This window comes from Pongo abelii, chromosome 7 (assembly GCF_028885655.2).
Source record: "Pongo abelii isolate AG06213 chromosome 7, NHGRI_mPonAbe1-v2.0_pri, whole genome shotgun sequence".
Classification (NCBI taxonomy): domain Eukaryota; kingdom Metazoa; phylum Chordata; class Mammalia; order Primates; family Hominidae; genus Pongo; species Pongo abelii.
Window position 1 is genome coordinate 121,161,825 of NC_071992.2, and position 21,291 is coordinate 121,183,115.

The 21,291-nt window shown below is 37.0% G+C and overlaps 1 long non-coding RNA gene across 1 annotated transcript in view; it reads right to left on the reverse strand.

The window, feature by feature from the left end:
* The window catches only part of LOC134761871 (uncharacterized), a 47,797-nt gene that overhangs the window by 13,055 nt on the left and 13,451 nt on the right, over positions 1-21,291 (reverse strand). The window contains exon 2 of the long non-coding RNA XR_010141027.1: positions 11,546-11,617. This is a non-coding gene — a long non-coding RNA (uncharacterized LOC134761871). The remainder of the gene's footprint in view (positions 1-11,545; positions 11,618-21,291) is intronic.

Genomic DNA, 21,291 nt, shown 5'->3' on the forward strand with positions numbered 1-21,291 from the left:
GGTGCTACCACCAAAAGAAAGGAGAAACAATGCCGTTGCATGCTAAGATAAAACATACCTCCTTTACTCACGCTGACTCTTTAATCTTCTAGTTGAGAGTATAGCACAGAAAGTTCAGGTGCCTTGCTTTATCAGAATGTGGTTTCCAAGTAAATTAAATTAAGTTGTTTCCATCCCTACTATGAGGTAAGCATTGTGCTAAAACAATGGCTTATCCAAAATACAAGTTTCCTGTATCCTACACACTGTTTTTAAACAGTTCGAGTATTATAATCTATATTAGGAAGTATCATTACTCTCCTGCTTAGCCAAATACTTCTTCTGAGTGTCTTATTGCTGTGTAACAAACTCTCTTAAAACATAATGGGTTATTTAGCTCACAAATCTGCAAATTGTGTAGGAGTCTGACAGTACCTTACCTCTGCTCCATTTGTCAACATCTTGGGCAGTTTGAAGGATGGGTAATATAATCATCCTAAGGCTTATTTCTCACTCACATGTCTAGTGGTTGATACTAGTCATTGTATAAGACTTTAGTTGTGGCTGTTGCCTGGAATATTTGCATGTGACCTCTCCATGTGGTCTGGGCTTCCTCACAATATGGTGGCTGGGCTCCAATGGTGAACATCCAAGAGAAAGAGCCAGGTGAAAGCTATATTACTTTTCATAACTTAGCCTTGGAAATCACTCAGGATCACTTCTGCTACATTTTATCATTAAAACAACTACGAAGAGTCACTCAATTAGAAGGGGAAGGGAGGTAGAATCCAATTCTTTGCTGAGAGGATTGTAAGGTTCTGGAAGAGCATGTGAGAAAGATCACATGAAACTGGACATATTTCTGTGACCATTTTCAGAAAATGCAATCTGCTGCACTGATACCCCCAAGAATGATAATGTAACTTGTTTGTGCTTCTTTGTCCTTTATCTTCTTCCAAGGGCTATTTATCACTCTCTGCACTACCTTCTGCATCATGGATCTAATTTTTCTCCAATAAATATGAAACATATATTTACTGTTGTAAAACACAAGGAAAATACAAATATGAGAAAGACTGAATAGCTAACTTCAGAGAGTTTACCTATGCCGGACCTCCTATATCAGAGGAAGTGGTATTCAATGAGAAATTTCTTCTAATTATAATATCATCATTAGAATGAAGACCATATTTTTGCTTTCTTAAAGATAGCAGTTTATATTTCTTTATTTACTGTATCCTATGCATTGAAATTTAAGTGCATAAATACAAATGACTTGTTTCAAAATTTCTTTTCTACTTTTTTTCCTAAGGAAATACTTCTTTACTACATTTTTCTCTCATACATGTTGTCTATGACATAGAAATTCATACTTTTATTCAAATCACTCTTCAAGTCGAAATTCTTCTAGATAAATAAGTCACTCAGTCTTCCTTATTTTCTCATCTGTAAACGTTGCCATTTTGCTCTACGAATTCATCTCTTCTGTAAATATATCTTTCTTAAGAAACAACATTTATCTACATTTGTCAACATCATCCTTTTCCTATGCTGGTTAAACTAAAGTATTAATAATGAACAACTCTGCTTTCTCTGTTTTCTCCATGTTGAGAACTTCAGAGGACTGAGTGACCAATTATGTTGACTCAGAAATAAAGATTGTCACTGTGGCAAGTGCCATACTCTATCAAAAAGATATACAATATCCTAATGATACCAGAAACATTTTCATATATGTCAGATTTTTAATAGATATTGTGAAAAATTATTTTTAAAGGCTTGGTTTATTTGATGGCACAGGGTGGGATGCTTCACAGAGCCATATGCAGCTCTTTCTTGGAAGCCTTTTTTCCAGATTTTTCTCCCACCTGTTATGCTGCATCTTCAAAATCCTGCTTATCTCTGTACTTCTACTTCTTCCTTCAAGGGTCACAGGAGGGTCACTGAACACATCTTCATACTCAGCAGTCTGTAATTTTATACATAATTTAGTACAATTATCAAGGTCACCCCTATTCAGCCCTTTAAAGCTACCCCCTCTGGGCAGACACAGCCTTGCAAGGGTAAAGGCATGGAGAGGTGCACACAGACTGAATTTCAGCCCTCACTACCCTTGTCAGAACATTTAGAAGGGGCAGCCCTGCATCTCTGGTGACTCCTGCAGGGCTAGAACCCTGTGAGCATTTCAGAGCTGTGAAGTATGCCAGATCCAGTCTGTAGGCAAGGACAGCTATAATCTTTGTTCTAAAGAATGTATTTTAGGAAATCATTTATGTCTTTCTCTGTAAACCCTGAGCCAGCACAATATGCAAAACCATCAGCTGAAGGGAAATCTTATGTTTGAAACTACGTTTTTTAAGAAAACCAAACCAAACCAAACCAAACAAAAATCCCCTCACATCAATAGAGGATGGAGCCAGAGTGCAGCCCTTGGGTGCCAGATGTTGGTGAATTCTGGTTGGTCAGCTTGCCTCTTTGGAACGGGGAACACACAAACCTGCTTTTTGGGTTAAAGAGATCCATTACTAAGCAGATAATGGGCCAGAAAGGAGAAAAGGAAAAGTACTGACAATTGGGCAAATCAAAAAGGGGGGTGCAATTCTCAGAAGCTTATGGGAAAACTAATAAGCAGGTTGTTTATTTTATGTCATTGTAGACAAACATGGACAGTCCTAAATTAATAAATAAATAAATACACAAGATGTACAACTGAAGCCCCTCCCCAAACTGCAGAATGTAATATTTGATGTATTTGGAAAGGGGGTGAGGGATGAGCTATTTTGCCAATAAAATTCAATTTGGGAAATTATCTCTTGTTAATTTATAAAAGGTCCAATTCTCTACTAATGACCTCATTTCTGTGTTTTTATGCTGGCTTTTGTGCAGTGCCAGCCACTGAAGGATGAAATGCTGCATAATGTAGTTTGAAAATAAAAAAGACCTATAACTTTATTTTAGATTTACAAATAATAGTAAATAAATCATAGTAGCTACTATTTCAGTGTTTACCACGAGCTGCACATTACACATTACATTTGTTATTTCATTTAATTTTTACAACAAACTTATAGATAATTTCCAATTTCAGATCAGCAAACCACAGCTTAGTGAGTCTAAGAAACTTGCCCAGGGTCATTCAGCTGATAAGTGGAGAACTGGGATTACAACTCAATTTGGTCTAACACCAAAACCCATGCTCTTAGCTTCTCAATGGACTCCCTTACTGCATTGAGATTCTTTCGTGCCAACTCATGTGCTTTGGTTTTAATATTTTTGCAGTCTTACTCAGTTTGGATAATTTGCAGGTCAAATTACTTACTGATGTGTAGCTAGCTGATTGAGGAGTTTGAACTCAGTAGGGTATAAATGATTTGCTTTCACTTGTATTCCGTGGAATTGCCCTGTCCTGTGTTTTTAATGAATTCTTGGGCGGATTTCCTAACTTTCTGGTCATTCTTGGTTATTAAATTTTAATCCAGTCTACTTTATACATTTCCTGTTCAATCCAGAGGTTTCCTCTCCCTCATGCTGATCAAGTTTGTCATTAGAGGATAGGATTCTGGAGGGACAGTTCTGTTTTACTATTTCTCCGCCTCCTCCCCCAACCGGCCCACAAAGTCTTTTTCTGGGCCCAGCTCCTACACAGTTGGTAGCTGAAAGCTGCATCATCGGTATGGAGGTTTCCTCTCCCTGACTCTGCCTCCCTCAGGTTCTGCTTAGGGCTAATGTGTTGTATAATTTCTTTAGATCATCCAGCACCTTTCATCACTGAAAACTCCCTCTAAAAGCCATTTTCTCCTTTTGGTCCCTGCCAGCAGTTCCATGTGGTTTACTCCCATAATGGTGAGAGGACAACTCCTGTTGCTCTCTGGGCCCCTCCACATGCTTCAAGGGCCTTCTACCTTCTTACACTGCGTTGCAGTTCCCTTTCCTCCTATGGCAACACTATCAGCATCTCTCCTACTTTTAGGACTATCCAGACAGGGAACATATGTCACTTTCTCAGTTATCTCTCCCCATGCTCAGCTGCCTTCTAATGGAGTCAAGACCCAGAAAGACAAACATTCAGACAAGGACCAAGGCACAGTACCACCTTCTAGAATTTTCTACTTCACTTGCTCTTTGTGGGACATAATGTACCATTAAAGGGGAGGAGAAGAGGGCAGGAAAAAGCTTCTCAGCTAAACTCTGCACTCACTCCCCTGGCTCGTCACTCTGAGAACTCTCTCTGTGTCTGGAAGGTGGTAGGTGGGAGGGAATTATGATTGTGTTAGTGGGCTGGTTCTTTTGCATCTTCTGTGAGTTGTGAGGAAGGTTCTGGCTCCAGCTTTCAGTAGCTTAGTAATAGTTTTTAAAATATGTGTGACTTAAATTCTCCTCTATTCAACTTTGGGGCAATTCAGCTTTGGAGCAACCACAATTTCATCAGAGGAGAAAAAAAATCAGATTCAACAATGTATTAAGACATAGAAAAAGTAATTGAGAGTGGGAGTGGGTGTAATTTTTTTTCATCAAGAAATATTTTATGTTTTAAAGAAAATAAAAAATTATTCCAGAAGTGCTAAGTAAAAGTGCTCACATGTGTAATAATACATCCCTCTTAAGTATCTTAATTTACATTTTTGAATCTCAACAATTCTGCATTGGAGATGAAGTATCATTATCACCATTTTACAGATGAGAACACTAAGCTTTATACTGGTAAACAATTTTTCTAAAGTCTCACTCTTAAACTGGCAGTGCTGGATATTTGTGTGTGTGTGTGTGTGTGTGTTTTATTATACTTTAAGTTCTGGGATACATGTGCAGAATGTACAGGTTTGTTACATAGGTATACATGTGCCATGGTGGTTTGCTGCACCCATCAACCCATCATCTAGGGTTGAAGCCCCACATGCATTAGGTATTTGTCCTAATGCTCTCCTTTCCCTTGGCCCCCTGCTGACAGGCCCCAATGTGTGATGTTCCCCTCCCTGTGTCCATGTGTTCTCATTGTTCACCTCCCACTTATGAGTGAGAACATGCGGTGTTTGGTTTTCTGTTCCTGTGTTAGTTTGCTGAGGATGATGGTTTCCAGCTTCATCCATGTCCCTGCAAAGGACATGAACTCGTTCTTTTTTATGGCTGCATAGCATTCCATGGTGTATACGTGCCACATTTTCTTTATCCAGCACTGGATATTTGACTCAATGCATTGCTCAATCTTTATGTACTTATCTTAGGAGGGTTTCCTAGAGCACGGGCCCCCAACCCCTAGGCCATGGACAGTGGCCTGTTAGGAATTGGGCCACACAGCAGGAGGAGAGCAGCCAGCGGAAGAGTGAAGTTTCATCTGTATTTACAGCTGCTTCCCATTGCTGGCATTACTGCCTGAGTCTGGCATTAGATTCTCACAGAAGGGTTAACCCCGTTGTGAACTGTGCATGCAAAGAAATCTAGGTTGCACACTCCTTATGAGACTCTAAATGCCTAATGATCTGTCACTGTCTCCCATCACCCCCAGATAGGACTGTCTAGTTGCAGAAAAACAAGCTCAGGGCTCCCACTGATTTTACATTATGGTGAGTTCTGTAATTATTTCATTATATATTACAAAGTAATAATAAAAACAAAGTGCACAGTAAATATAGTGCACTTGAATCATCCTAAAACCATCCCCCCACCCCCAGGTCCACGGAAAAATTGTCTTCCACAAAACCAGTCACTGATGCCAAAAAGGCTGGGGACCAGTGTCCTAGAGGAATAACCTGAGAATTGGACTCATGTGCTGGAGAATTAAGTTGTGCTCTTGGGAGAAATCTGTACTGGAATGAGGGAAGCAAAACAGAAAAGGGGAAGAAGTTCAACAAGGAGGTGGTTTCTGGAGAAACCTAGACTCAGCCTGAGCCCAAAGGGAGCACTACAGTGTAGGTTGCACTATAGAGTTTGCTGGCCCTTTACACAAGGAGCTGAATTTTTGTGCCCCTTACCACTCAGTCACTGGCCATTGGTTGCCCTACAGAGAGTGGATTGGGGGATGCAGTAACTCCCTGGCACCTCAGAGTGAATGGGGGCATCAACAGAGCTGGCTACAATAATACTACTCTGCCTTTCACCATGTTAGTAGTTGATGGAGACGTATAAGACAACCAAAGAGAAGATAAAGGGAGATGTCCTAGAATAAAATTCAAAAGGTCAAGGAAAACGGCAGTATTGTTATATTGCCCTTTGTTTGAATAAATACATTTACTCTAGCTTTACCTGGTATTTTCAGTATAGATAAAACGATCATTAAAATCTGTTATTTCTTAGAAAGACTTTTTGAAACACAACTCAACTAGATTACAATGAATATATTTGTTGAAGGAAAACACCCAATTTTATGACTTTCTCTTCTAACTTAGGCAAAGAAGAGTTCAAATGCAAAGCAAATTATGAGATTCAAGGCTATGTCTTTAAGGAAAAGGCAATTTGGCTCAATAGGGTGAAATTACATGGTAAATATATTCTGTGCATACACCTTAGCCATTATTGCTAGGTATTTTTAATAGACAAAAAAATTAATATGATCAACCTTCTTTAAGACAATTATTCATATTTATTTAAGGCACCTAACCAAGTTCCATTACTTTAACTTGAATTCATGATAAATTAACGTTTTAAACTATTTCATTCAAACAACCATTGTAGTATAATTATATCACAACATCAATTTTTAACACATATTGATAGCAGGATGTGGCAGGTGATATTCGAAGTGCTGTATCTGTCATAATTTATTTGATCTTTGTAACAATCATGGAGAATGGGTGCTATTATCATTTCTCTTCTACAGATGAAGAAACTGAGGCAGATTCAATAACTTGCCCAATGTCATATGGTTGGTGGGTGAAGGAGTCAATATTTGAACTCAGGCAGCATGGTTCTAGGGCCCTGCACTGAGTATTAAAACATACTGAAATACAGGTTATTGATATTCATAAATTTTGGTGTTTATTTTTGCCATGTGTTGTTTTGACTCCCTGTTTGTAGATTTTACAAATTAAATATTTAGAGAAAATCAATAATACAGTTGACAAAAACAAAACTTAGAGAATCAATAAGATAATAACTAGACAAGGACAAGATACATGGTGGTTATAAAAAAAGAATGATTTTATTATGTAAATATATTTAATCTTAGATGTTTATAATTCAAATTCCATTGCTCTGTATTTTTGTTTTTATAATTTTCTATAGTTTATAAAAAGTTATCAGAGCACTAATTTTTAATTGTTTGATTATAAAATATACCCTTATTCTTTCCTATGTTTCCCAAATAGTTCCTAGATCCTACATCTGCTCTTCCTTAAAAACAACACATGTGCACATACACACACATAATTATGTACGTGTATGCAATTACAAGTAAACAATGAAGCCTTAGTGGAATATCTGACCTGGGATGAAGTGGGAAATGGTTCATTTACCCCATCCTGACCTCAGCTCAACAGTTTCCTGTAATGTATTAGATGTCTTTTGGTGTCATATTTTAAACTATATTGTAACAATCCATCTATCCCTTTTCTTTCCTTCCTTCCTTCCTTCCTCCCTCCCTCCCTCCCTTCCTTCCTTCCGCTCTCCCTTCCTTCCTCTCTCCCTCTCTTCTTTTTTCCTTCCTTCTTCACCACTTAATGAGCTCATGCTCTACAAATACATGTAAAACCAAGGCATGTGAATTATATTCCGGGCCCCTAAGGAATATACAGCCTAACACCTGGAGGGCCTTAGGTGTTTGGGCTTTGAACGGTTCCTGGCTGCAACTGATTTGTGTGAAACTGGGGCAAAGCACCTTTGTTTTCTCTTTTGGAAACTGAAGTGTTTGGATGGCTTCTAAATTCCCCTGAAGTTTTGAAAACAAAAATGTTAAGAATAATTTATAGTTTCATAATCTAAGTAAGAATAAACAGGGAATGAGAAATGTCAGCAAAGTAGGTATGTAAGCAAAAGCCATGATTAATAAAATGGTTGATAAACTAGTTTTCCTATTAATGTAAGAGAATAAGCCAAATGCAATAGGCACTATCAGGAAATTTGAAATGAAGACCCATAGTGAATGTATAAAGGTGGATGTATTAAGAATGGACCATGGGGATTTGCCTGAAATATATTTCTTTGAGCTCTATTCCTGGATTATTAGAAACTCTATCCTAATTTCCCACAGTTCCAATTTCACATGTAAGTCAACCCTACTCTTAGCTTGTCCTTTTGCCATATTATTCTAACACAAAAAATGAAAGACATCCATAGATTATTTATAATATTATAGCTTGCAGAAATGCTTTCAAACATCTTTGAAACACCTTATTCTATAACTATTATTGTAAATATTTTTCCATATGAAAGTTAATTTAGAAACATATATCTTATTATGTAATTATAACTGCTTTACTTTCAGAACAAAGTTTACATTGATTGTAGAATGTATTGCTACTTTCTTCCCATAAAGCATATCAAGTGAAATATAGACTTTTTTGTATTACCAAATTTCATTGACAAATACAAGATTTTTTATAAGTGGCACTCGCATTCTATATATTCATTTATAAGTGAGACTTGTATTCCACATATACATAATATAAAAATTTAGGAATATGTTTTAATCATTTAATGATAAACTCTAAATGATAAACCTAAAATGTATTTTTACCAGTCAAGAAAACATTTATAATGCACAAGGTATTTTTATTAGTTTTGACATAGCTTATTTTTTCACAGTGTGTTTTAAGGTTTATATACAACTTGAATTTTAATGTCCTCACCTGAAATTTCATACATTGTTAGCCAGCTCTCAAATCAGGGGATTTTTAAGGGATCAATCGCGTTTGCTTTTTTGCCAAAGCAAACAATGCCAAGATCTCAGTTTATTAATAATGAAAGAGACCAGAAAGCCAGGACATGGATATTTGTAATTATGTTTCAAACATTGATTACACTGATTTTTGTTAAATCGCATCATATGGTGTAGCATGTATTTAGTTTGCAAATGAAAATGAATTGAGATTCTTTTCATGAAGAGGATAGAAAAAAGATTTTAAAGAAAAAAAAGGAGATTCTTCAGGATTTCTGAGACCAGTAAGGATCTGGGTCCATCTATGAATGAGCATCACTTTTTTGCCAGGAGTAATGATTGAGCTGCATTTCTGCAAGGAGTTATAAAAATCGACATCAATGTTTAGAACTCAAAGGTGAGGTTACAGTTATTGGTGACTCCTTGATTTTTTTTTAACGGTGTTCCAGTTTTTTCAATTCATTTCACATTTCCAGCTCTGTGTCTTCCCGGGCACTGAGGCCCGTGCTGTAACTCTGCATCCAGACATATTCTAGGCTATAGTCATTTGCCAGGGTTGCCGCTCATGCAAGAAGAGAAACTCATGTGTTAAGTTCCCTCACATTAAACTATATGGGTCTGATTCCTCATAAAACAAAAATGATGAACTTGGAATGGTGATACCCAGTGACTAATATGAAATATTAGTATCTTTCAGGTTCCCTTCCAAAGAGACGATTTTGAGGATGTCATTGTATTCTAGTCTACTAAATGTACAAACTTTTGTATTAAGAACCAGGACTGTTGGCAGAGAGGAACCAGGGATGAGTCATTAAAAGATTGGAAGGGTTTCATAGGGGATCTAACCCAATTCTAATTTTAGAGGGTCAAACATAGGAATAAATGATACCTTTTATTTACCTTAGTGTCTCCTTACTTTGAAAATATTGTTTCCTAATAGATCATTCTTTGGTCAGTAAATTACTGTTTGAGAATTGAATGTAATTTCAACAGCATTTTCATGGCACTTTAAAAATAAGGAATGATAATTTTAAATCCTTTAGAAATGAAACTAGCTTGTTATATTTTGATCCCTCTGAAAGAGGCATAAGGAGAGATTTATTAACATCAATTTTCCACTTTTGATGCCCTCTGTAGGAGGTGCTAGTAAAATTCAGATATGTTCCCAAGGCCTCAATTTGAGTGTCCTGCTGAATGACTTACTCAGATGGAAGTGATAGAACTGTCCTTCCTCATCATGTGATAAGTGAGCTTATTGAGGATTTATGCTAAATAGAGCCCTTGATTATAAAGAGAGCATTTTAAACTCTTTTTAAACTTTCCTGCTTATATGCAACCATGCTGCTTAGGTTCCCTGACATTTCTGGTATGGCCAAGAATGTATCTATTGGCCACTCAGGAAAAATACTTCCCTTCAGAAGGCCCTTTTTGAAGTGGTAGGCTGTGTTGCTCCTGGCTACCTTTAATTATTCAAATAACTTCTATATCTTGAAATTGATGTTGTTCTCAGAATCCAGATGGCATGGAACATATTTTCTGTACATCTATGATCAAATACGCAGTTAAGAATTTTTTTCAGAGTAGACCATATTGTCCAACTTATTAAATTTATTGATTTCAATAATATATTGGCCAGTAGCAGTATTACATATTTTGTACCTGAGAAAAATTTATTAGTATTAAAAAGTTTATAAACAATTCATCACCTATTCAGATGGTATAATGTGGCAATTTATTGTATACTAGGTGAATTTTGTTAACAGGGAATCCCCTGATGAAAAAAATAGCTTAATATTAATTACTAGCTCCATCTGTGCAAAACAATAGAAAAACCAATATTTTAATACAATGACTTCATGCATGTCAGTTATCTTCAACATTAAATGCTACAGTTTTGTTGATGCAGTTTACCTGTCTATTAATTTAAATAATGCATGTCCTTACAGAGGTTAAAGCTATGAATAAATGAATTAAAATTAAATATAATGAAACATTTAAATAGGTGTAACATGAATCTGATTCATTCTCCAGGAATATATCCCGTATGCATGTATGTATATACAAATTAGTGTGCCATCTGCCAGGTTTTTACAGGTTGAGAATGAATTTTCTTTCCACACCTGAAAGGCATGTTGTGAATTCCTTGTAGTGAAAAGATTGTTCAGTTGAAAAGGTTGAGACAATTGGTGTAACTAATGCCTGGCAGTGGTCAGACTCAAAGAGTACCTTCAAAAGATAGGGGCAGGGGTCATCGTAAGAAAGATCATTTTCTATTTAAATTTTGAGCTCTCAAGCTAACATTTTGCTAATTATGACAACGGATGCTGCTCCAAGCACCAAGGGACCCCCTTTCATCCGTCCTTTTAAACTGCCGTAACCTGCCACCTGGTATGGTCTTTTTATATCCACTTTATGTTCTGGCTTCAATAAATATTTATCGAAAAAATTAATGAAATATTCTGGAGAAGGGAATGGTGAGCAAAGAGGCTTTTCTTAGCTGTCAGTACAAGTCATCCCTGTAGTTCACTTATTTAGACAGTTTAGTACCTTACTCTGCCAAAATTCTCATACTAACCAAGGCATAGTCTTCAGAGCCTCAGAGGACATAAGGTATGGCTGGTAATCATTATTGCTAGAAAACATATGGACAACCAGTAGACTTTTCATTTAGGGAGTCTCTTGGGAGATAGTAACCAATTAATCCAAACTTTTCATTAAATAACACTGAGGAATGCAAATCAAACTCCCTTAGTTTACCGTGTTCTGCTGCAGCTAGGAAGAAATCCTCAGGTCTTTAGGCTCCACCAGCTTCTCAGATAGTAAAATTCTCTGTGGAGGGGGGGATGATATTGACATTCCACTATGAGTATTTAGCGCTAACTCAGAATTGTCGTTTATTGTTTAAAGCTGTATCTTATATGTATGTTTCTTTAGACATTATTTTGGGATGAGCTTTAAGGGTGGCTTCACTACACAGTGTAGTGTTTTTAGAACACAGGTACCATACTCCTGGGTGATTTGATTCAAAAATTTATTTTTCGGTTTCATAATTGTGTGACCTTAGACATAATTTTCAAATTACTTAACTTCTATCTCTAACATATAGTCATCCTTATACAATGGAAATGGGGCTGCTTACCTCTCATTAAGCATATGCTATAGAGTGAGATAGATATCGTGACATCATTAATTATTATTTGTTGCTCATTCATTGAGGTACATAAATTAGAAGATTAAAAAGGATATTGGCCTTTTAAAAAGTGTGTGAATGGGCAATCACAGAATAAACATTAATGCAAATATAGATGCAGTTTCCCAAAGTCATTAGTAGTAAGCAAAAGTAAAATTAGAAACCACAGGATAATTTTTCTCCGCAGATTGTAGTATATGGTATAGCCAAAAGTATGAGGCAGTAGGCACCCTCAGACACCATGAGAAGGCAGGAGTAATGACTCATCTTTTGGGGGAGATAAATTTAAAGGCACCTCAAAACTGTGAATTGTAAAAGCATAGGCTTTTTGACCTAGAAATTTTACTTTTAGAAATCTATTCTAAGGTGATTTTTAGCCCCATGTGGAACAAATGTGGATGTCCCCTTAACCTCTCAAATCCCTCAGAAAAACATGATAAAAAACCATGCTAGTACAAAATAACAAATACGTAATAATCAAGTTCAAAAAGAAAGACATACACAAACACACAGACATATGCATGCACGTAAGTGAAATAAGATAGCCTCAGTTTCCAAAATTAAAAAAAGAACTGAAAATCCAGCCTGAAAAGTGGATAATAGATCATGTGAATTTTGATCTGGGAGCACTGAGGTTTTTATTCCCTCTAATGCACAGAAGACTTAACTTCTGGTTAAATGAGACCATGGGCTGGAACAAAGATTCTGATATAACACTTCCAACTGAAAAGGGGAACCCTAGGAAAAGTGGATAAGAAAAACTCTATCCATTTTGTCCTTTCAAAGTATCCAAAGAACTCTGTCTTTTCAGTGTAGTCAGAAAAAGAAAGAAAGAAAGAAAAGAACAGAAAAAAACTCTAATGTAAGGGCTTAGAGGCAAAATCTACAGCATTAGCCATCTGTATTTTAAGTGGTGGAGGCAGGATTTAAAAACCTAAAAGTGTTTTCAAGTTTCACTTACCCTTAATTCATAAATTTGCCTTTTTTCTTATAAAATTTATAGCCATATAACCAACTATATCTCTTATTTTGGAGGAGAAATAAAAATGAAGCCGAGAGATACCTTTTCCACTAAATTATAACAGTTGTATAGAATTTCATGACCAGGTTAAAAATCTAACCAGTCTGGCTCCAGAGACTTTTACCTAAATCATTTATGAAAACAACCCAGGCTGAGATGAGTTAGCAGATGCAACAAAATTATGGTAGTCTCAAAACCAGGAGAAAACTAAACAATTTAAAAGAAATTCTTTTTTTAAATCATTGAAGATATATAAGAGGGAATAGAAATCTTAACAAAAGAATATGATACCACAAAAAAATACTAGACAGACTTGAAAGAAATAAGGTAGAACATCTGAAAGTAAAAGAAAATATATATATAAAATTAAAATACCTCTTCAAGGAGAACTACAAACCACTGCTCAATGAAATAAAAGAGGATACAAACAAATGGAAGAACATTCCATGCTCATGGGTAGGAAGAATCAATATCATGAAAATGGCCATCCTTCCCAAGGTAATTTACAGATTCAATGCCATCCCCATCAAGTTACCAATGACTTTCTTCACAGAATTGGAAAAAACTACTTTAAAGTTCATATGGAACCAAAAAAGAGCCCGCATCGCCAAGTCAATCCTAAGCCAAAAGAACAAAGCTGGAGGCATCACGCTACCTGACTTCAAACTATACTACAAGGCTACAGTAACGAAAACAGCATGGTACTGGTACCAAAACAGAGATATAGATCAATGGAACAGAACAGAGCCATCAGAAATAATGCCACATATCTACAACTATCTGATCTTTGACAAACCTGACAAAAACAAGAAATGGGGAAAGGATTCCCTATTTAATAAATGGTGCTGGGAAAACTGGCTAGCCATATGTAGAAGGCTGAAACTGGATCCCTTCCTTACACCTTATAAAAAAATCAATTCAAGACGGATTAAAGACTTAAATGTTAGACCTAAAACCATAAAAACCCTAGAAGAAAACCTAGGCAATACCATTCAGGACATAGGCATGGGCAAGGACTTCATGTCTAAAACACCAAAAGCAAAGGCAACAAAAGCCAAAATTGACAAATGGGATCTAATTAAACTAAAGAGCTTCTGCACAGCAAAGGAAACTACCATCAGAGTGAACAGGCAACCTACAAAATGGGAGAACATTTTCGCAACCTACTCATCTGACAAAGGGCTAATATCCAGAATCTACAATGAACTCCAACAAATTTACAAGAAAAAAACAAACAACCCCATCAAAAAGTGGGCAAAGGACATGAACAGACACTTCTCAAAAGAAGACATTTATGCAGCCAAAAAACACATGAAAAAATGCTCACCATCACTGGCCATCAGAGAAATGCAAATCAAAACCACAATGAGATACCATCTCACACCAGTTAGAATGGCAATCATTAAAAAGTCAGAAAACAACAGGTGCTGGAGAGGATGTGGAGAAACAGGAACACTTTTACACTGTTGGTGGGACTGTAAACTAGTTCAACCCTTGTGGAAGTCAGTGTGGCAATTCCTCAGGGATCTAGAACTAGAAATTCCATTTGACCCAGCCATCCCATTACTGGGTATATACCCAAAGGACTATAAATCATGCTGCTATAAAGACACATGCACACGTATGTTTATTGCAGCATTATTCACAATAGCAAAGACTTGGAACCAACCCAAATGTCCAACAATGATAGACTGGATTAAGAAAATGTGGCACATATACACCATGGAATACTATGCAGCCATCAAAAATGATGAGTTCATGTCCTTTGTAGGGACATGGATGAAACTGGAAATCATCATTCTCAGTAAACTATCGCAAGAACAAAAAACCAAACACCGCATATTCTCACTCATAGGTGGGAATTGAACAATGAGAACACATGGACACAGGAAGGGGAACATCACACTTCGGGGACTGTTGTGGGGTGGGGGGAGGGGGGAGGGATAGCATTGGGAGATATACCTAATGCTAGATGATGAGTTGGTGGGTGCAGCGCACCAGCATGGCACATGTATACATATGTAACTTACCTGCACGTTGCGCACATGTACCATAGAGCCTAAAGTATAATAATAATAATAATAATAATAAAAAGAAAAAAAACAAAACAAAACAAAAAAAAACAAAACAAAAAATTAAAATAGAAAATGCAATGGACTGCTTAAATGATAGCCAGACACAGCTAAACAGGGGGTGAGAAAATGGGGAGACAGGTCTCAGAAAAAGCCCTAAAATGCAACCAAGAGCAATAAGAGGTTGGACACAGGAAAAACAGTTAAGTGATGTGGACAATAAAATGAAAATATTAAGCATTCATCTAAGTTTGTGTGTGTGAGAATAGAGAGGGAAGAAATATCTTTGGAAAAAATAGCAGCAAATATCCAGAACTGAAAAAGACATGATTATTCAGATTGAGTTCTGAGTAAGAGAAATAGAGCAGAAGTCTTCCTCACTGAGTGAGTTCTTCTGACTTACTCACTGACTCAGCCAATCAGTGGGTTTTCTCCATTCTCTCTTGCCAGTTCTTATAGTGTACTCCACACTTACAACTAGGAAGTCACTATATAGTACATCAGCGCACTCTTGCTCCTACCAGTTGAATTCTATTTTTATTTATTTATTTAATTTTATTTATTTATTTTTTTGAGACGGAGTCTCACTCTGTTGCCCAGGCTGGGGGCTAGGGTGCAGTGGCACAATCTTGGCTCACTGCAACCTCCAGCTCCCGGGTTCATGCCATTCTCCTGCCTCAGCCTCCTGAGTAGCTGGGACTACAGGCACCCCCCACCATGCCCAGCTAATTTTTTTTTGTTGTTGTATTTTTAGTAGAGGCGGGGTTTCACCATGTTAGCCAGGATGGTCTCGATCTCCTGACCTCGTGATCCGCTCACCTCGGCCTCCCGAAGTGCTGGGATTACAGGCGTGAGCCACCGCACCCAGCATTGAATTCTATTTTTAAAAATTCAGTTCTGTTTTGTCTGTAACTGTTAAGGAGAGTTGCACATGTTATTTTTATTATCCAGACCAATAAAATATCAACATAAAAGAAAAAATTGTGTCAAGAAAAACTAAATTGAATATTTTAGGAGAATTCCATAAAGGTATGCCACTTAAATAAAGCAGCTATAAAATTAGGTTTTGGAAGGAAGTCAGAAGTCATAAATATCTGGAATATGGTGAACACAACTGCTTCCTATAATGTCTTTTAGGTTCTTGCATTCACTGTAGAGACACTGGAATTGGAAATTGTAGAGAATGCATAATGATGCATAATGCGTGTCGTTCATGAAGGAAAGATAAGATAAAAATAAGACCAGTAGGTCTGTCTCAAAGGAAGCGACTTGTCTATTTTAAAACATTTCCTAACAGTATAAATTAAATGCTTAAGATAGCTGGAGTGCAATGGTGCGATCTCCACTCACTGCAACCTCTGCCTCACGGGTTCAAGTGATTCTCGTGCCTCAGCCTCCCAAGTAGCTGAGATTATAGGCATGCACCACCATGTTCGGCTAACTTTTTGTATTTTTAGTAGAGACAGGGTTTCACCATGTTGGCCAGGCTGGTCTTGAACTCCTGACCTCAGGCAATCCACTGGCCTCGGCCTCCCAAAGTGCTGGGATTAGAGGTGTGAGCCACCAAGTCAGGCCTAATTGTTGTTTTAAATGATTCCCAACTTTAGCAAATTTTCCATTTCTCCAGTGAGCTAATGGCTATAATAAGAGATCTTCCTCTAAAAACAACAACAACTACAGGACATCAAAGTCAGGAACAAAGAGGAAATTACTTACCAAGAGAAAAAAAAAAAAAAAAAAACCCAAAACAATAGCAGAGTTCAAATCAGCAACTGTATCTATGATTCCACCGCCAAATCTAAGGTCATGATTTCCCCTATAATTTCTTCTAGGAGTTACAATTTTTAGCCCTTGCATTCAGGTTGTTGTACCGGCACCATTAGTTGAAGACTATTCTTTCTCCTTTGAATGGATGTGGCAACTTTGTCAAATATCAATGGGCCACAGATTTGCAGATTGATTCCTGGACTTTCAATTCTTTTTTCTAAATTTATTTTTTATTTCAATAGGTTTTTAGGGAGCAGGTGGTGTTTACTATATGGATAAGTTCTTTAATGAAGATTTCTAAGATTTTGGTGCACCCATCACCCAGGCAGTGTACACTGTATCCAACATGTAGTCTTTTATCTCTCACCCGCCTCCCACTCTTTCCCCATAAGTCCCCAAAGTCCAATGTCTCATTCTTATGTCTTTGCGCTGGACTCTCAATTCTATTCCATTGTTTTACATGTCTGTTCTTATGCCAGTATCACACTGCTTTGATTACTATACTTTGTAGTAAGTTTTAAAATTGGGAAGTGTGAGTTCTCCAACTTTGTTTTTCATTTTTTAATATTGTTTTTGCTATCGAGGGCTCCTTGCAATTCCATATGAATTTGAGAGTCAATTTTTCCATTTCTGCAAAAAAGGCTATTGCAATTTCAATAAAGATTGCCCTAAATTTGTAGTCACTTGAGATAGATATTAACATCTTAACAACATTAAGTCTTTCAGTTCATGGACACAGGATATCTTTCCATTATTTTAGGTCTTCTTTAATTTATTTCAGCAATGTGTTATGGTTTTTGTTGTACAAGTCTTTCACCTCCTTAGCTACACTTATTCCCTAGTATTTTATTCTTTTAGATACTACTGTAAATAGATTTTTTTTTGTTTTCTTTGTTGAATACTTATTGCAAGTATATAAAAATACAACTGATTTTTGTCTGTTGATCTTGTACCCTATAACTTTCCTGCATTTGTTTATTAGCTCTAGTAACTTTCTGGTGGATTATTTGGGATATTCCTTTTATAGGATTATGCTATCTGTAAATAGAAATAGTTTTACTTCTTTTTTAAAAAGATTTGGATGCCATTTACTTCTTTTTCTTGTCAAATTGCTCTGGCTAGAACTTGCAGTGCAATGTTGAATAGCAGTGTTCAAGAAGCCATCCTTATCTTGTTCTTGATCTTAGGAAGAAAGCTTTCAGTCTTTCATCATTGAATCTTTCATTATGTTAGCTGCAGGGTTTTCATAAATGCCCTTTATTATGTTGGTGCACTGACTTATAAAAATATAACACTATTTGGGTATTTTTAAAAACAGAAGAAAAGGTCAGAAAATTCAGATATTTCAAAGGAGATTGAAATTAAAGCATTCTAATATCCTCAGATTTTTCTGAAGGAGATAGACAATTGGTCAACACTTGTTGACTTTATTACGTATTTTTTTACTGCTTAAGTGTTTAACATGCTCACTTGAGTTATCAGAGTCTATATAAATAAGGAGGAAAATGCAGGAAATAGAAAATAAACAAATGTAATTACTTGGATCAAAGGAATTTTTACAAAGAGAAATTCTAAGATTTGCTTTTTAAAAAATCAATAGAATGTAACTGAATAGTATATAATTATGAAAGGGCCATGTGGAATATATTGAGAAAATGTGAGTTAAATAGATGAAAAAAAATACTCGGAAAATAATGGAAAGAAAGTTGTTCTACAATTTTAATAACAGGCACAATGGGCTTTATGGAATTTTAGTCTACCTGATATTGGAAGGATGCATCTCCCAGAATCAATGACAGCAGGAAGAGGACGACTGGGAACACCAGGAAAAAAGGAAGCTCAGAAGGAATTCAGGAAGCAGGAAACATTGCAACACACTTAGGCAGGAATAGCCTGGTCAGTATGTTGCCACAGCTGCTGTTGCTGTCATCACCTCTGTTACTGCTGCTACTGTGAGGATTCTGGCCTTCAAAATTTCTAGATTTCTTGTTTCTGTCACGTACAGTACAGAGTCTTGGGAGCATGGTATGAGGGGCTTGTAGGAAGGCATAGATTATATGGTGGAGGCAGGCAGTAGGAATTGGTCTCTAGCCAACATGATCAATAGTGGAAAGCAGAAATTCACCAAAAAGAAACTGGGGAGACTTTACGTAGAATAATATATGAGAATTTTTAAAAGTGTCTGGAAAGAGATAAGAATTAGAAGCAATTACTAATGTAGAAGGAAAAGGATAGACCAATCAGAGTTTTTAAAATTCTATATATTTATGTAGGTTTTTACATATTTTATGGTAAAATTGCACTCATGCGTGGCTTGTGTATTCTTTAAAAATAGGTCCTAAAATTATATTTAAAAAAGAACATTTGCCTTTAAGAGTTGGAAGTATCTACTCACAGCACTTTTAAATTTTCATGGGAATAATTGATGAAAATCCTGCTTCAGCAAAATTCAAGGAAGGAGAAATCTTCCTGGGACTGTAGAAATTTCACCGTTGGCTAATCTACTTTTTTTTTTTTTTTCCCTTGAAATGCACTGGCTTCATCTACCTTTAGAAGTTCCTTCTGTTGAAAACTCTAGATGATTTTTTCCTCCCTCTGAAGCCAGCTAGATACTTTGTAGTCAAACAAATTGTCAGAAAAATTGCTGAATCTGGAGATTTTGCTGTAGTAAAAATGTGGCCACTGCCTTCTCAAAGTAGCTCACCATTTGGGATTATATATGAAAACCCATGTAAAATAAAAGCTGTCAAAATGACAAAAAAAAATTATGTCATGTTTGAATTATCATGTTTCTATGGAAATTTAGTTTTATATGTGTGTAGGGGTGTTGTCTGTGTCTATGTCTGAGAAAGAAGGAGCAGGGAGAGAGAGAGAAACAGACAAAGAGACAAAAACAAACAGACTGACTCACTTCAACTCTGTAAGGCCAATGTAGCTATTTGTATTCCAGGATAAACAATCTGGAGTATAAAATGGACTGAAATATGTACCTTTACTAATAATATTTATCTAACACTGTAACTGAAATTAATTGTCTATGGCATAAATCAAGAGAGTCACATTTTGGAGGTTTCTTCCTGTGATACTTGTGGATCCATTCACTGGTATTTGATTCATTTATTTACGTCTTTGGCAAACCTCCATTAAGTGTCTCTTGTGTGGTAGTTTTTTGTTTTTTTTGTTTTGGTTTTGGTTTTGGTTTTTTGGGTTTTTTTTGAGACGAAGTCTCGCTCTGTCACCCAGGCTGGAGGACAGTGGCGTGATCTCGGCTCACTCCAGCCTCCGCCTCCTGGGTTCAAGCGTTTCTCCTGCCTCAGCCTGCCAAGTAGTTGGGACTACAGGCACAGGTACGTGCCTCCATGCCCAGCTAATTTTTTTGTATTTTTAGTAGAGACAGGTTTTCACCGTGTTAGCCAGGAAGGTCTCTATCTCCTGACCTCATGATCCACGCGCCTCAGCCTCCTAAAGTGCTGGGATTACAGGCACGAGCCATCGTGCCCAGCCGTGTGGTAGTTTTTATACTAGACAATAAGGACCAGAGTGAATCGAACACAGGTTGAGGAGAGACACACAAGAAGCCAGGCAACCAATATAGGACAATGTGATCTGTGCTAGGATGTCCAGAAAGCTTTGGGGGCTCAGAAAGAAGACAATTACTAGATGGGAGTGAAGATTTGGTAAAGGAACATGTTAGGGTATGTCAAGAAATAAGCGAAAGGAGTCTAAAGGATAAAAACTCTAGTAGAAAAAGTAAAGAGATTTTAAGTAACATTAATTGATAGGATATGATCTCTGGGAGATTCTGGGGCAATGAGGCAGAGTATTTTAGGAATATCATTATTTCTAGTGGGTAGGACAGATTTCTGCTTGTAGCATGTGCGATTCTGGGTTGATGAGAGGGGAGCTGTAGTGGCCATCAGCTGTTTTTACTGTCCAGTGTCTATTAACCTTCTTTCAGGGAACATTAACCTGAACCCCATTCCGTTTGGGGAATTAGCTCCTTCCCCACTTCTGGTCCCTTTGGCTTTGTAGAACCTGGCACACATCTTGTACACACATGTACAAAGACACATACATACACACTCACACTCTCAGCATTCCTGAGGGGAGCACAGGATCTTGGACCAACCACTACTCTTCATGCCTTCAGCCGTCGTAGTTGGTCAAGACATGGGCATGTGACTTAATCAGAACTAAAGCAGAACTTATTTGGTAAATTTCCAGGGATGAGGTATTCACTTTTTTCTGTTAGGCCTGAAGCCTGGAGAATACTGGCGCTGGAGCTCCAAGCAACCCCTTGCTATCACGTGGCACTTTAAACTGAAGCCAGTATGACAGAAGGTATAGTAAAGAGATGGAGAGAAACCAACTCCTAATTATATTTTCTGGGCCCTAAATCCAGTCTTGTCATTTTATGTGAGCCAATAAATTCCCTTTTTTGCCTGAGTTGAGT